Source organism: Hibiscus syriacus, unplaced genomic scaffold, assembly GCF_006381635.1.
Source record: "Hibiscus syriacus cultivar Baekdansim isolate YM2019G1 unplaced genomic scaffold, ASM638163v2 tig00110895_pilon, whole genome shotgun sequence".
Lineage (NCBI taxonomy): Eukaryota > Viridiplantae > Streptophyta > Magnoliopsida > Malvales > Malvaceae > Hibiscus > Hibiscus syriacus.
Genome location: NW_024062903.1, coordinates 6,290,819 through 6,308,861, shown reverse-complemented (window position 1 = coordinate 6,308,861; position 18,043 = coordinate 6,290,819). Strand labels below are relative to the sequence as shown.

Sequence of the window (18,043 nt, the reverse complement as noted above, 5' to 3'; positions counted from 1 at the left end):
TTTTCAGCCGATGACCATAGCACTTGAAAGGTCTCGAGTTAGTTCTTTTAAGAACTTTACAAGAGAGGAAAGAGTGGAAAAAGGCTAATCAAGTGTGTGAGATTAGAAGGGGAATTACAAAAGCCAATTTATATTCCCGAGTGCAAACACGAGCATTGAGTGGAGCAGCATCATTTTTTTGGAGTGATCGTGAGGATTTTGTGAGTGATTATTGGTAAGGTCCTTTCATCTTATTCAATTAATAATTTTTCACTAACAATTCAACCATCTTTCGAATTGAATACAAACAGCAAAGAAGGAATCCATTTCATACTCGTTTTCATGTGAATGATAAAGTATGCCTTGTAGCCATTGATGGTGGTAGTTGTGCAAATCTTGCAAGCACATACATGGTTGAGAAGTTGGGGCTTATAACATTCAAACATCACAGTCCATATGTTTTGCAAGGATTAAATGAATATGAAGAGTTAGAAGTCATAGAGCAAGTACTTTTGTCATTTTCAATTGGGAGATATGAAGATGAAGTCTTGTGTAATGTTGTTTATATGAATTCAAGCCATCTACTCCTCGGACGTCCTTGACAGTTTGATAAACGAGCATTGTATGATGGGTTCTCCAACAAGTATTCATTCAAACACCAAGGGAGAAAGATCACGTTGGTTCCAATGTGCCCAAATCAAGTCAATGAATGCCAAGTTATCATCAAATCACGTATAGAAGAATGGAAGAAAACTAAAGACATGAAGAAAGTTGAAAGAGAAGTTTCACGTGAGAAACAAATAACAGTGGAGGGAAATCATAAAGAAAATGAGAATATTGAAAATATTGAGTGTGAAAAGACACATGAGTGTGAGAGTGTAATTCAAAATGAACTGGAATGCAAAGATATCATACGAGAGGAGTATGAAGAAGAGAAATTTCAAAAGTGACATGAGCACGAAAGAAAAGAATGTGAGGAGAAGGAAGTTTTTATTTATACAAATCATTTTTTCTTCTATTTGTTCTTTGAATTTGCAGGTTATTCCAAGGGACATTCATGATGATTCAAGCATCATTTCTTTTGAAATTACAAAAGATGTGTCACTTGAAATTATAAAGAACATGTTCATTAACCTTCAAAGTACATTCACCTCATACTCAAGATCGAATGAACCTTATGAAAGGGAAGATTCAATGAAACTAACAATGGAGAACATTAAGAGTGCAAACTCATTCATTCATGAATTTAATCCTTTCCTTTTCTTTGATTCTAAATCATCTACTTCTAACTTTGTTTTATTTTTCAGATTGTTCATTCAAAAGCAAAGACTTGAACATGTGAAGCATTTTGAGCAAATAAAACGATGCAAGATGAGAATGAAAGAATTTCCATTCCAACGAAGATCAAAGTTGTTCCCTTATGTATCGAGCATATATTTGGGGACAAATTGCCTTAAATAAGGGGGAATGATGTGATCCTACCGACCACCAAGTTCAAACAAAACATGCTCACAACTTTGAAGTTCTTCCAAGATGATTCTAAGGAAGTTTTTCCATATTTTATTACTTATTTACTCATTTATACTTTATATGTCTTATAAGCATGCTTTGACATTCTAAACTATGCTTTAATATTCATATATTGTCCTATGTTTGCACCCTATATGATATTCATGCATGTCACATCTTTAATTAGTTTTTTCATGCATATGTTACACATTCCTTACTTATGTTATCATATCAATTGCATTATTATATTAGCCATGGAATCATGTGTTACATTCAAATTTTACTTATTACTTATTCATTACCTTGAGCATTGTAACTTATATACATTTTGTATTTAGTACAAGGTACATTCAAGGCAATCCAATGGACAGATTCACGTTACTCATAGAGATCTCCATTTTTGAACATGTTGCAAGAATCTTTGGGTGATAAAGTCTTCTTAACATTTAATCCACTATCTCGTATCTTTCCAACTCATTTTGAATCACATCAATCTGATATCGGGAGCTTAAGATATGTCCAGATTACTGAAGACAGTGCAGGCTGGAAATTAATACGGGATTTGCAGCCATTCATCTCCTTCAAAGGACTTATGCATGGGAGGAATTAATGAAGACATGCATGGACGAGAAAAGAATATTAAAATGAATCAGAACATTTTTGAGGAGGTGCAAGGATTCATTAAAAGGATTTTAAATTCATCCATTCATGCATATTCATGCAAGAAGCCAAATAGTCATGTTCACACAAGGGGGAAGAATTTCAGCCAAGATACATTCATGAACATTCATCCATAGAAGACAAATCAACAAGTTCACACAAGGTGGGATGAATTCGGCCAAAGGATGTATTTCATTAAAAGATGAACATCTATTCATCAAAATTCATTCATCTAAGCCATGCTTTGTTTCTACTTAAAGTATGAACATTCATCCATGAATATTCAATCATTAAATCTTGTATGTGCATCCTAGACATCTCTTAGGCCTATAAATAGCTTTTCATTTCATTTGTAAAAGCCAATTCACTTTGTTTAATCAAATATCTATGAGAGTTTCTCTCTTTAGTTATTAAGTGAACTTTATCGACTTATCAAGCTTATGCTTCTGGCGTCACCCCTATCTATATCACCCTGATACTGTTGGTTCCTATCTCTTTATAGATAGTGGGTCAATTTCCGTGTTTACCATCCCTTATAGAAGCAATATAAAGTCTGGGTCTTTGTTCTTTAACATTAGTTCTTCTTTGAGTCTTCTTTGAGATACTACTTTTCATATTCATCTCCATCACCTTCATTCTACTTCTACTGCCATACTTCATCATTTCCTTTAAACATATCACCAACTCATATATATTTTTCGCTGCCATATTTATCTTTCCATTTCATTACTTCCATATAACTATTTTTTAGCTTTCTTGTTTGTGCAGGATCCTTGTTGCTTTCCTAGATCGAAACAATAAAGGTACAACCTTGACTTCGCCATCCATCCAAGTGAAGCTAGGTTGAACTGTATGAAAAACCATAGAAACTTTAAGGAGCTAACCTAAAACCAACCCATCAATTTTGACACTTGTCAAAGAGGTATAACTTTGAAAAATTAAACGAGTTGTTGACTCTCTTGATATTTACCGAACTCATGTTTTGTGATTTGCTTCAATTGTGAGCTTAAAAGTATGATGTTTTTCTTAAACAAACTTTCCATATTTTGAAAATAAAAAGAAAGAAAATATTTTCAAATAGGACAATCTCTCTGAAGAGTTTAGCTTGGAAATTGACAGAGGTCCCTCAGACCTAGAAGCTTAGAATCAGAAATTGGGGAAAAAATTTTGAATGTTAGAGAGCCATGAAAGAAGATGTTTGCAAAGAAATACGATGTTACTCCTTGGTGTGAGAGAATAATGAAGATGAATAGATCAATAAGAGAACCAAGATTGCTTGAGCACATTTTCACTGTTATTAATCAAGAAGGACATGCATTATACATACATAAATTTGCATCTTTGCATCAAACATCCATCATCAGGATAGTTACATCCAGATACATTTTACAGATCTTTTGGGAGAATATGAGATTAAAGACAACAAGACGTCCTCAACAAGAGGGAACAATCATCTTCAGATTCAACATTTCCAATATAAATTTTGTCTCGCTTGAGACAGTCTCATTTAATACAGAAGATTTATCTCACTAGAGATTATTTTTCTTAAAACAGACTTTGTCTCACTTGAGACTGTTTTACTCGAAATAAAAATTTCATTTGACTCAAGATTGTTTTTCTTAAAACAAGATTTTTCTCACTTGAGACAGTTTTTACTCGAAACAAGAAGATTTATTTCACTCAAGATTGTTTTTCTTAAAACAAGATTTGTCTCGCTTGAGACGGTTTTTACTCGAAAGAAGACATTTCATTTCACTCAAGATTGTTTTTAAAGAAGATTTTATCTCGCTTGAGATAGTTTCCCTCGAAACAGAAGATTTTATCTCGCTTCAGATAGTTTCCCTCGAAACAAAATATTTTATCTCGCTTGAGATAGTTTCCCTCGAAACAGGAGATTTTATCTTGCTTGAGATAGTTTCCCTCGAAACATAAGATTTTGTCTCGTTCGAGATAGTTTTCCTCGAAAAAGAAGATTTTGTCTCTCTTGAGATAGTTTCCCTCAAAACAAAAAATTTTATCTTGCTTGAGATAGTTTCCCTCGAAACAGAAAGTTTTGTCTCTCTTGAGACAATTTCCCTTGAAACAAAATCTTTGAATATGTTTTCCTTGAAACAAATTTTGTCTCCCTTGAGACAGTTTCTCTTGAAACAAAATTTATCTAACTTGATATGGTTTTTCTTAAAACCAACTTTGTCTCGCTTGAGATAGTCTTTCCTCGAAACAAAATTTATCTCAGTTAAGAAAGCTTCTCTTAAAACATGTTTCTTATTATTTTTCATCCAGATGTTGAATATTTGACTGGAATTCCAAAGTTAGCAGAGGTTTCATTTCACAATTCCAAGTTAAAGTAGAAGATTTCAGCAAAGAATCGATCCACGTCTTCATTTTTTAAAGAAGTGGATCTCAACAAAGATTAGAGAACCTTCGGGTCAATACCTTCAGGTACTTCAAACACAATTATTACTGACACATGATAATCTTTTGCAGGTTTGAAAATCTTCAGAGAGAAGATAAACCGATCAACATTTCCAATGGAGAGTTCATAATGAGAAGAATTCATCTGATGAGGGAGAATAAGTTCATAATGAAAAGAACTTGTTCAATCTTGGTTCGATTCCATCACATAAGGAGGTGGATCAACATTTTCCAGTGGAGGGTTCATAATGAGAAGAACTCATTCGATTAGAGAGAAGAAGTTCATAATGAGAAGAACTTGTTCAATCTTGGTTCATCCATCACAGAAGGAGGTGAATCAACATTTCCAGTAGAGAATTCATAATGAAGAGATTGTTCAACTTTTGCTTGATTCTATCACAGAAGAAGGTTGATCAACACCGACACCTCGTTCGATTCCATCACAGAAGGAAGTGGATCAATATTTTTATTTCATTCAAATCCATCACATAAGGAGTTGGATCAGCATCAATCTTTTGCTCGATTCTATCACAGAAGGAGGTAGATCAGCACCAACACCTCATTCGATTCCATCACAGAAGGAGATGGATCAATATTTTTATTTCGTTCAAATCCATCGCATAAGGAGTTGAATCAGCATCAATCTTTTACTCGATTCTATCACAAAAGGAGGTAGATCAGCACCAACATCTCGTTCGATTCCATCTCAGAAGGAGGTGGATCGACATTTTCATCCAGCGCATAAGGAGTTGGTTCAACATCAATTTTTTGCTCGATTCTATCACAGAAAGAGGTAGATCATCACACACATCTCATTCGATTCCATCACAGAAGGAGATTGATCAATAATTTCATTCATCACATATGGATTTGAATCAGCAACGCCTCGCTAGAGGGATCAACATTTCCAGGGGAAATTCCAGGATGAGAAGAACCCATAACCAGAAGAATTGAAGATGAAGACTCAACCAAGAGAACGAAGAAAAGATGACATCATTTGCAGCGAGGACCCGACTAATTTCACAGGAAGAGAAGAATTGACATTCCCAGTGAAGAGTTCGCAACGTGATAAGAAGAGACCAAGAAGAAAAATGGTGTTTTTATTATCTTTGCTTCATTTCTGTTTCACAGCAATGAGCAAAGAGGGGCAACTATAAGCACCATTTATTTTTTTTTTATTATACCCTACCACTACAATGCCACCACCAAGCTCTCACCATCCAAATTCTCTTACTCCACCATACCTACCATGCCACTATCCCTTGTTTCCTTCCACTAAAAGGATAAGTGCATATCTGATGCACACATCAAGTGGATACTAGTTTATGTAAAAGCTATGTAAATGGGTCTATAAAAACCCAAATAAAATATAAAACGGGGGAGCCCTTCCTCTAGCCCCATTCAAAATAGAACGAAAATCTGTAACAAAGGATTTTTTTTCTATTTCTTCGAAGAGCGATTCAACAGCAGATGGTACATTTTTAAGGTTTACTATACCTTTGAATCTGTTATAGTTTTTTCTCCTGTTTTGCTATTTTCAAACTAAAGCAGTATATTAATAAAATTGCAAGTTAAATAAAAAAACAATAAATAGAATTAGTTTTACCTCGTTGTTGGTCCTTCATCGGAGTATAGGTCGCCGGTGAAGTGCATGTTGAAGTATCGTGGAAAAAGGCTTGAGTTTTTTCAAGTATCGGGTTGGTAGTTTAGTCCTAAATCGGGACTTAGAGTTTATTGAGGAAGGTTTCTAGTTCGAGTTTTGTTTGGGTGGTCAGAAAAATGGATGGCCACTGATTTACGGTAGCCGACGGTGTTGGTGAGGAGCTTTGAAGCTGTCGGCCATACATTGTGTAGAGAGGATGGAGAGAGTTGAGATAGATGAAAAAGAGGGGTTTGTTTATTTTGATTTCACGTGATTGAAAATTAAAGAATGAGAGTGGTTTTCATTTTAATTTATTGGGTAAATCATGCATAAGGTCCCTGGTTTCTAGGAGTTTCTTACTTTGTTCATTTATTTTAAGAATTAATCATTCATAAGCCATTCTAGTTTAGTCGTGTTTTTACACTTTAGTCACTGGACCTTTCGTTTTAATTTATTTTAATTTTATTACTCAGTTTTCTTTTATTTTAATTTAGTCCCTTTTATTTTAGCTACTGATATTTTAATTTTTACATTTTGATCCTTGTGTATTTCTTATTTAGCTACTAGATTTTATTTTATTACAATTTAGTCCTTACATTTAAAGTTTATTATATTTAGATCCTTGAATATTTTAATTTCCTTTATTATTTGTAATTTTATTTTTATTTTATTTTTTAATTAGGATTAATATTGGATCCCACGTTCTTAGGTTTAAGCCCCTAGGTTCTTTAATTTTCATAATTTGACACTGTATGTTAGAAAAAGCCTTAATTTATTTTTAGTAGAATTAGGATTAAATAAATTTTGGCTTGATTGAATTGTTTTTAAAACTTAAGGCACTGTTCACTTATTAAGGAGTTAATAGTATATCCTCCACGATCGTGCTCAGGGGGTAACTACTGGTAATTCCCTAAATAAGTCGACATCTTTTTCAAAACCACATCATGTTTTCTAAAAATGAGGCAATGTTCGCTTATTAGACACAATAGTTGATCTCCCGCAATTACGCTCGGGGCGAATGTTATCGGTCTCGATAAACGAATACCCTTTTTTAACTTTGAATCCTTGATGATTTTTAAGTTAAATAAAGATCGGACTCAAAATCTCCGATTTTAAATAGAGGGTAATCAACTATGTACCAATTTTTGGGCGCTTGTGGGGTGTTAATCCTTCCCAACGCGTAACAGACTCCCGAACCTGATTTCTGGACTTTTCGTAGACCCTAAAACTTGGTATTTTATTAAAATAAAACGTTTTTATTAAAATCACCCGATTTTTTACGATATTCCAATCTCACTTTAAATGATTTGTGACGACTCCTCACATTTCGAAATATTTTCAAAGAGAAAACCCCCTGTCGGTATCGGTCTTTCCCTGCCCGGGCGAAAAATGTTATTGATAGACGGCAAAAACGGACTGAAAGCCTCCCAACGATAATTTGATCCATCGTTAGAGCAAATACGCCACGTTGACATTCCGACGATAATTTCTCTTACTCTATCTTTTTGTAAACTAGTTCGAGTGTTCACTTTCTCTCAACATCGTATGCAAAATGAGGCTACGACTATTGTCAGAAACATAGCTCCATAAAAGTTCAGAAAAAATACGCTAGACAATTGTGAGAGTCATTTATCTTTCTTGGATAAACAAACTAATACTATTACAATTATTAATACATGTCTCCTTGATACACAGACCTCACATATTCATATGTAAATGCATTCCCTCAAAACAAAATTCTCATTTAAGTGCAAAGGAAAAGAAACATTCCCTCAAAACAAACCAATACTTTGCTTGTTTGTTGTTTAAGTGAAAAGGAAAAGAAACATTCCCTCAAAACAAAATTCCCATTTAAAACTCATCCTCTTATGCACATCTAACCCCTATAGACTCGGCCACAAACCTGACTCCCTAATATAACCAAAAGCAATCAATTGAAAAGGTCGGATCCAACAAAAATATATATAATCAATGCCTAGAATTATAGTTCACATAAACCATTTTCCAAACTACAATATTTCATAAACCAATGGCACCACATGGTTTTAATTCTTTCCCTTATTTTCCCTCACCAAAAATGTCATTCAAATGCATAAAGAATCCAAATACAAACACATCCTTGCTTACATGTACACAATCAAATGAATCAAGCTCTCAAGGCAACACCTGTTATTTGTACCACAACTATTTGTTCACGTTTTCAAAAGCTATTACTTTCCTATTCGAAAGCTATTATTTTTCTATTCGAAAGTAGTAAAACACTGCTCCCAAGCACTAAACCGGTAAAACACTATGTATAGATATTGTTTTCCTATTCAAAAGCTATTATTTTTCTCAAATGCGTTAGCTTTCTGGGTTTTCCCCATTTTGAGAATACCAACAAAAAGAAAAATGAAAAAGTTCAATAGGGAGAGAAGGGATCAAACCGTGCAATTGTGTTATAGTTCGCCGGTGAGAGGGCCGATTTGGTCGCCAGGACAGACATAAGACAACGTCACTTGGAATCGTGTGAGGATCATTTTTGTACCAGAGAAGAAGCTTTTAGGGAAGAAGAGTTGAAATGATTTTAGGGATCGTGCAGGAGAAAAGGGTGGAGCATATATTTATCCTTTGGCGGTATTTTTAAAAAAACCACTATAACACATGTTTTTGCGGCATTTTTATAACAAATGTCACTATTGATGAACCCTATTATGGCATTTGTCTAAAAACACTACTAAAGTACTCTTTATAGTGGCGTTTGTTGGAAAACGCTACTATAAACTAACCCTATTGCGGCGTTTGTGCTAAAAATGCCGCTAAATTAATATTCTATTACGGAGTTTGTTAAATAAATGCCGCTAAAGTTTCATTTTGTGGCGTTTGGATTGTAAACGCCGCTATATGTTTAAATTTTGTGGTGTTTACTCTCTAAACGCCGCTACATAACAGTTTTGCTTTAGTGCAAGTTATTGATATAAGTCATTAAAATTTTAATATTTTTTAAAGGTTAAATAGGTTTTTGATTTTTTTTTAAATAATCAATTAAAATCTTCAAAGTTTTGAAAGAAAAGTAAGTCCTCAAGTTTTTAGGAGAATTAATCCCGCCTCTTTACTACGTCATCACTCACATTTGGACTTATATCAACACAATAGTTTGACATATTAATACTATAATAGTTGACGACAATTTTATTTATCAAAAAGATAACATTAATAGAATTCATAAAATTCAAAGATTAAATTAATAAAAGTTAAAAATGAATGGCAACATCACTAGTTTTAAAACTGTATAAAAAATTATCTTTTAAGACCTTATATTTTGTTTAAAGACAATGGTGGCTTGTGGTATTCGAAGTGGTTATAGATAACCACATTTCAGTTACTGTATTAAATAAAGCTTGATATTGCTCTAAAATTCCCGTTCTGCGCATTTACTTAACGTTCTTGTAATTTGTGTTTGGAGCTCAATGTATAATCCTAGGCAAGTTACTGTTCTTTAAACCAAAATTAAGGTTGCAAAGAGAAAATCTAAAGCAGATGAGCAACTTTTTCATAAACATTTAACAGAAGTGCACACGATGATGTGCTTTATTATAAGAAAGCTAGTCACCCCATGGATGGGGAGACAATTTAACATTTATTCTTCAGCATTTTAGCTGCGGCTATGGTCCGTTAGACCCTGTCGCGAGATGGAAATCACACCTCCTAGGCTTCATATCACATTTAGACATAATTTTCTCAGCAGCCTCATACAACTCTGGCATCTCTTCTCTTCCCATCTGTCCTTTCATTTGTTGCATTGCCACATGTTTTAGACCGGGGCATCGGCATTGATTCTCCAGCTTCTCTAGCTGCCAGCAACACGAGTCAAGGTGCCTGCTGCATTATCTATTGTACCTGCAGCTGCTGCTGCTACAACCGCACTGTTCCTCCATGTATCTGGCAGTCCTGGAGATGGTCTTGCTCCCTTATTTGCTCTTGACAGCTGCTCTGTGATCGCCTAGACGGCCTCCATGTGTTTTCCTCCTCGTCGAACGTCACAGTTGTGATTGAAACATGGGCGATGAACAAAACGAGGGCGAAGGTGGCTAAGTAGACTGCGAGCTTTTCCATTGTTGATTTACAGGTAAGTGGGATATGTTTGGTTATAGGTTTTGATGGTGAGGAACAGGGTGGGGAGTGATGGCAATTTATAAGAGATTTTGAACCTTTGCATGGTGAATACGTGGGATGCTGGAAGTAACACGTTGTTTAATTAATTTTGGCATGCAAAAATGGACAGATTTTGTTCGTCTGGTTATGCAAATGCCTTAATGCGATCTGTACTTCTGCCACTCTCATGTATGCGGACTGCCTCTTTGAGACCTGTATGTAAGATTTTGAGTTAATTTATATTTTCATTATATTGATTGAAAGTATGCAAAGTTATTTAATTTTATACTAACATAACTAGATCATTCCTCGAATGTAATTCTATTAAGTTTACAAAATTATTAAAATAAAATATTAGACTGAACTATTCACAGTTATTTAAGTATAGGATTCAGTATATCAATACTATGAGTATATTATATCAATGTTATTACATTTTAGTAATATTTAAGGTTAATTCAGACTTCAAATATCGAAATTAAAATGTCAGCGTCATCGATTCAGATAAGCTATTTTAGTATAAGTAAATTTTATTAGTTAATGTCCAAAATAAGTTGTGAATATTTTTTCTTTTTCCGATGTACGTATTAGACCTGGTGTAATTTCTTGTTAAAGGAAGAATAACTGTCCTAATATCTTTGAACCGTGCCCTTTCTAAAATAGGTGTGTGTCCTCTCCTGTATAATTTTATATAAATCTCTATTCTTTTTTAAGGTCTGTTTAATATTCTTAAGATATTTGTGTTACCGGGTTAATACTACACCCCCTTTCCCTTTTGTTTGATTATTTTTTATTAACGAATGATTTCAAAATGATAGATTTACTTTCTTTTGAATCGTCTTAGAGCTTAATTGCATCTTAAATATATAACATTGATGAACTATGATTTCTAATTATATTTTTATGCAATAATATGATATGAATGTCTTTTCGTTCATAAGATATGATTTCATATATACGACTTCTATATTTTGACGTTTTTGAATTGATAGAACTCTGATAAGTTAATAACACTTCTGGTATGGCATGGCATGCATACATCTTATGTATTGGTATATTGGGGTTTAGGGATTATGATAGAAGAAGTATCACGATTCACCTTATATGAATGATAAATCCACCCATTTATTATGGTTCCTTAAATTCAGACGCTAAATTTATCATGTGATTTGTTATCTTTCCGTTGGGTAATTAAAACTCATTAGTTACATTTTGCATTATACACATAACATGATATATGTATTCGATTTCTGTAGGTTGATATCTTATACATGATTCTCGTGACTTTCTTGATTGGATTGTTTTGCAAATATCTTTATTGTTTTGCTCGATATTTTTCATTATTTTTAGACTATATTGGGCTCTTTAACTCGTCCATTAACTATAGCAAAACTGGTTTTTAGCGACATTTTTAGTCATATAGCGGTGTTTTTTAGTTACATAGCGGTCTTTTTAAGTGTCGCTAAAAACTCTTGTGGCACAAAAACAAACATTGCAAAAAGCGCCGCTAAAGGTTATGATTTTGAGCGGCGTTTATTTTACAAACGCTGCAATAGTTAGCATTTGCACGTAAAACGCCACTATATATAATGATATTTAGCGGCTTTTTAAACAAACGACGCAAAAGATCCAGATCTATAGTGCCGTTTTGTCCATAAACACCGCTAATAGTCATAATATATAGTGGCGTTTTTATTCACAAAACGCCGCTAAGGTTAATTGATTTGACAAATATTATTTATGGTTTTGTACTACTCAAATTTAACATATTGTACCATTATCCAATCACAACAAACTTGAAATTCAATTACGTATTAAGTTGAAATACTTAACAATAAAAATATATTAAAAATTTATCCAATAACAATACTTCAAACTGAAATGTAATGTAATTCTATATTATTCAATAGAATAAACAAAATATGGCATCTTCCTTGTATCCACAATCCCCTATCAATCTAAGCAGATCTTTCCCTCTTCTTGAAACTTCTAGTATGCTGCTCACATCTTCCCTACCATTGATTCTGCTACAGCTTGCTGTCATAACATTCCAGTAAATCGAGTAGAAACCCTATTACGTTTCAATGCATCATACTCAAACAATCCTTAAATAAATAAATAATTTTGTATGTAATTAGTTACATGATTTAGTATGTATTTAACAGAAACAGTTGGGTTTGAGACTCCATGCTTAGATGCTACTTTTTTCAAAGTCTGAAGTAACGTTTGGAATAAGCTCCATCCTCCCCAAGCATCAACCATTTGCCATATTCATATTGATATATTAAAATACCACAAACAAAAGGTAAAATTATGTGTGTTTTCAACCATTTAAGGTGTTTATAGGCAGATTCCATACTTTTGTGGTGTGGTTTTTTCCCAATTATATAAAATATTGTTCTTGTGTATAATGAAATCGAGACAATGATAAAAAAACAAGTTCTATTAGCAATGATCTATTTGATTTTATGCCAGCAATGAAATTGAGACAATCAACCAACACTTGAAGTTTTAATCTTTGAAGGTACGTCCATATATACTTTTTCCTCCAGTACCCTAAAAAAGCAAATAAATGACAAACCGCAAAAGTCATTGCTTTATTGAGCATTTGGAAGCGGACAGATGCCTACATTCTGGATCTACTTGGAGGGTCAAATAACGTTTCATTGTAAAAGACCATGGCCGGCAAGCTGAAGAGCATTGTATGTAAGATGCCAACATTACAAACAGAGCCCTAAGTCCACCAGTGCGGATTTGGATTTTGGAATGGCCATCAAGGTTAACAAGTGTCCTGATATATTTAAGATCCACACATTTATCCAATATAAATCCCGCAAAGATACCAAGAGCACCACAGGAATCCCAAATGATAATCAAATATGTAGCTTTTTGCAACATCAGAAAAGAGTAAAGGCGAGACACTTTATCTACATGAAACTTGAAGATTATGTTTGCTTTTGCCAGACCAAGTAACAAGGCAAACAAACTTCATTTTTATTAACTTTCATTGTGATCATAAAGGACAGATTTTAGAAGCAGTAATATTTCTGAATTCATTGCAGTATTAAAGGCTTAGATGCCACTATGACTATGAATATGACTGGCAAGGTTTTACATTAAACTAACAGGGCAAAGGCGAGCTCAATGACAAAATAATGGACAATTAACATACAAGAACAGACGATGGAAATGTGTATGAATAAAAGTTAAATGAGTATGAATACCCACATTTCCTTTATCAAAATCCCCTCCTTGAATCATGAAATCTTTAATGCACGATGGAAAGCTGGGAACCTTTATAACCAAAGCCCTTCCCGCCTACAAGAACAGACAATAATCGAAAACTAACATACTGCTACCAATTAAAAAACTTAGCTAACACCAAAATTACGTCAATTAGAGGAAAAAGAACAATTTACAAAATCTGTGCAAAGAGCATGAAAAATCTCAGTAGTTTGGGGCACATTGTCACCGTACAATCCAATCACAATTTTTCCAGCTAGTTTACTCACCAGGATTCCAATACTTATAGAGCAGATACAACAAATAATCAGACTAAACAACATCAAATCAGGAAAACAAAAGTAGATCCAACACGAAAATGGCAAGAAACAGCAGATACAACATATTGAAATCATTCCAATGTATGGGAACTCGAAAATTTTGAATTTATCGTAAAGCGATAGAGCAGATTGCAAGAAACAAGTTGGATGGTTTTGGAACACGAAAATGGCAGAGTGCGAAACAGAAGAGAGACATACTTGTTGGTGACCGGAAACCGATGACGGCGGCGTGATGTTGTGGTTGTGGTGATGGCTGCATAGTGGTGACTTCACTGTGATGGCTGGGCGTTAGAGAAAAACTAGAAAAAATGGGAATGAAACAATTAAGGATTTCTAACCCAGTGGGTTAAAAGTTGCAGCATTTATTGCAAAAACCCGGCGTTTATTACAATAACACCGTCAAAGTGTATAATTATTGCGGAGTTTATTACAAAAAGACCATTGAAGTGTATGATTATTACGATGTTTATCAAAAACGCCGCTAAGGTGCATGATTGTTGCGGCATTTATTGTAAAACACCACTAAAGTGCATGACTATTGCAGCATGTTTTACAAAAAATCATTAAGGTGCATGACTGTTGCGGCGTTTATTTCAAAAATGTCACTAAAATACATGATTATTGCGGTGTTTATTACAAAAACGCCGCTAAGGTGCATGACTATTGTCGTGTTTATTACAAAAATGTCACTTTATAAGAGTTAATCGCGGCGTTTCTAATGTCTTTGTTTTGTGGCATTTTACTCGTAAACACCACTTTTTGTTCAAATTTTATGGTATTTTATTTAAAAACACCGCAAAAAAAACTGTTAGAGAACAGTTTTATTGTGGTGATTTTCTTGTCTCTCATTTTTCAGTTTTTTCTAGATGATAGGATCATTTCACTATTCGCAGGTATAGTCTTAGTTTTCCTAAACATATGTTATAAAAATACATTTAAATTTAATTCCTTTCATGGTATTTTTCTGATTTAATCATTTATTTATTGAGATTTTGAACGAATTAGAAGGAACAATTTGCTTTTAAGGGTTATTTTGATAACTAGTGTGATCTTATTGATTTGATCGCAACATCTAAATCTTGTTTTGAGTGTTGCAAGTTATTTTATTGCACACCATACTATGTTTTGTAGAAAGATGGCATGTCATGCATGTTAACAATGCCTCTTATATTTTACGCGATTGTTAAGTAATACCCGACTGATCGTGTGTTGCTGCAGTAGCTTCGTACAGTATGTTCCTAGACCAAATATGGTCCTTGGCAAAATATACGGAGTCAAAGGACAGGAGAAGTAAAACTTCGATTAGGCCTAATAGCACATAAATATGACAATTTTCGAAGAATATATATTATGATTTATGTTTTGTGGCAAGCGGTATCTATTGTTTGAGACAAATCAAGCTCAATCGATTCATCATCTGAGGGAAAAGAATTTACCTTTACAGTATTGTTGGCCCCTAATTAATCAAGAAAGATAGAATCGAAAAATATGGAACACTTTCAGGTCATCTTCATTAACATCGCTTGGACCGTCACAACCTACACAGTCGATGTCATTGGACCCATCGATGTAGTACATTCCAGTCCCATCAAGCTCAATATAGGATTTTTACACACTAGTTTTATCAGGCTAGACGTAAGTTGTATGGGCATCATTATTGAGTGGGAGTGTTCCTCTACCCATTTCACCACAATCATTCTAGTCATCGATCTCCTGTTTACTGATGACATTCTTTGGATTTTCTTTGATTCCATTCAGCTATAAGATTGTTGGTCGAACACCTCCACAATTACTATTCTTCACGAGTCACCATCCATCGTCGAATGACTCGGACACGTCAATGAACCAACCTACACCATTAGTATACGGTGATGCCAGACAAAATATCGGTGACAATAACGTTCTTGTTAAAGATGTCTAATACAAAAAAAATGACGCATAATTGACGTCGATCGCATTGTGAAACCAGTTCAAATAAAGGTCATCCGTGAGTGTGGAGATTTATTTGTTTCACGTTTATTGTAAATATCAATCTCAACAATTCAAATGTAAAAAAAAAAATATGTTTCTATTTAAATAACATAATTGTTTAAGTATTTATCAAACCATAAGTTTAAACATTTATTAAGACGTTATTTTTTATCAAATGTAAATATTACGTATTTAAATGAATTGATATTGTGAAGTAAAAAAATTATTGAAATATAAATAATTATTATTATTATTATTCAAAATACACTATTTAAAATAATATAAAAATAAATAAAATTTAAATATTTTCTTGAAAGACACAGATAGTGCCTTTTATTTTCATCCAATAAACACATATCCTGATAAAAGTGTAGCCTGTTAAAAAAATAATTATCATTCCTATAATTAATTTTTTTAGTGTGACTTAAGTAATTAAGTAAAGGATATTATTCTCATATATTTGGCGATTGAATTATTATATTGTTCCCTTTTCCATTTTCTTTAAAGGAAAATTGCATCGGATTCTCTAAAGTAAATTTCCAGTTGGGAGGCAAAGACAAATCTTCACATGCAAATTGAGGAAAACATTGTGTCATGAACCAACAACAATTTCCTTTTCTTTTTTTCTTTTTTTCTTTTTTTTTCCTAAAAAGAAAATATCCAATATTTGAAAGCCAACCTGCGAAGGCAACGCACCACCCGCAAAATCCTTTTTATAAAATAATAATAAACAATGATGGGGACCCACCACCGTATCTTAATCCAACGGTCGAGATTCATCCTTTACCTTAAAATAAAGATAAAGCTGAAACACACAAATCTTGTGCTTGTTACTTATCCACGTTCTGTGACAGCTGTGAAGAACGTGAGACCAATCACGTTGCTCGGTCTTGCCACGTCATCTTCAAGATGATTGTTGGCTGTGACCCCACCCCATGTCTTCTGTAGTTGGACTAGAGTTGTACACCAATCCAAATTAAGATAATATTACTGTCATTATTGTTATTATAAATCTGATATTCAGTATATTTAGTCTTACCAATTTCAGATTGAGAGGAAGGGAGGAAGTTTCATGTGTCTCAAACAGTGCGTTGTTTCCAATTATTGGGTAGGGTAGGTTGTGAAATGACATATCTGGGTCTTAAATACATTTGGAGTAAAATGTCTTTGCTTAAGGCAATAATTAAGGACAAATTTAGGTGTTAAAAATGCCCACTTAATTCAGATTAAGATGGGATTCTAACATTCAACCTGTGGTTGGTGAGTTAGGTCATTAGCCTCAATTCTTCCTCAACCCATTACCAACACATTCCATTTTCATTCTTTTTTTCACTTTATATAATTCTCCACATTTTAATATTATTTTACAAATTTAAAAGAAACGTATTTAAAGTAACGAGAATGTTATTTTCTTTTTAAGAAAAGATAGATAGTAAAGGAGTATTCATGTTTACAAGTTATTCAAATTCAATTAAAAATATTTATATTTAGTCTACCTCTCGAAAAAAACCTTTTGAAATCTATTAAATCTTCATCAATAAAGATTTTTTCAAAAATTTCATCATCTGAACATAATTTCCAAAAGTTTCTCGAAAATATCACACCATCTCCGGAATCATCTTCCGTTGGGATCATTCTTCTTAATTCATTTTCTTCAGTTTTTGATGTGATATTTAACAGAGTCAAATCTGATAGCTGACGGTCACATTTGTATAGTCTATTAATAGACATGATTATCCTATACTTGACACTATCAACTAGGGTCACTATAAATACCTCTAAGCTATGAGCTAGAGAGATAACATCTCCACTTTTTCTCTTTCTCCACTCTTCCTTATACTTTCATCGCTCTCACAGAAACACTGACGAGATAAACATGTTCCTTATTAATAATATTTATTATTTTATTAAAATCAAGCTCGAGAAACTCATGGTGTTGAGTAATTGAAATTCAAATACCTTAATACTTGGTTTGAATGACTTATGAGTCTTATAAGCTTACTTTGTTTAGTATTGAGAATTTCAATTTAAACTTGAACAAAAACAATTAAATTCAAAGTGTTGTTGAACAAGTTTGGGCAATTTGATTTTTAACTCACATAAAAGTAGAACTTGATCGAATTCAATTTTAACTTTAAATCTTGAATTTATAATTGAACCTGATCTTGTT

General features: G+C 33.4%; 1 long non-coding RNA gene and 1 pseudogene across 1 annotated transcript; both read right to left on the bottom strand.

Annotated features, from left to right (window-relative positions):
• Positions 1-9,823: 9,823 nt before the first annotated feature.
• On the bottom strand, positions 9,824-10,300 carry LOC120146046 (annotated as a pseudogene).
• Positions 10,301-12,268: 1,968 nt separating this feature from the next.
• On the bottom strand, positions 12,269-14,216 carry LOC120146045. Its single transcript, XR_005518176.1, has 3 exons — positions 14,101-14,216; positions 13,568-13,657; positions 12,269-12,376 (listed from the first exon to the last, which is right to left on the bottom strand). It is a non-coding gene; the product is annotated as an uncharacterized LOC120146045 (long non-coding RNA).
• Positions 14,217-18,043: the final 3,827 nt, after the last annotated feature.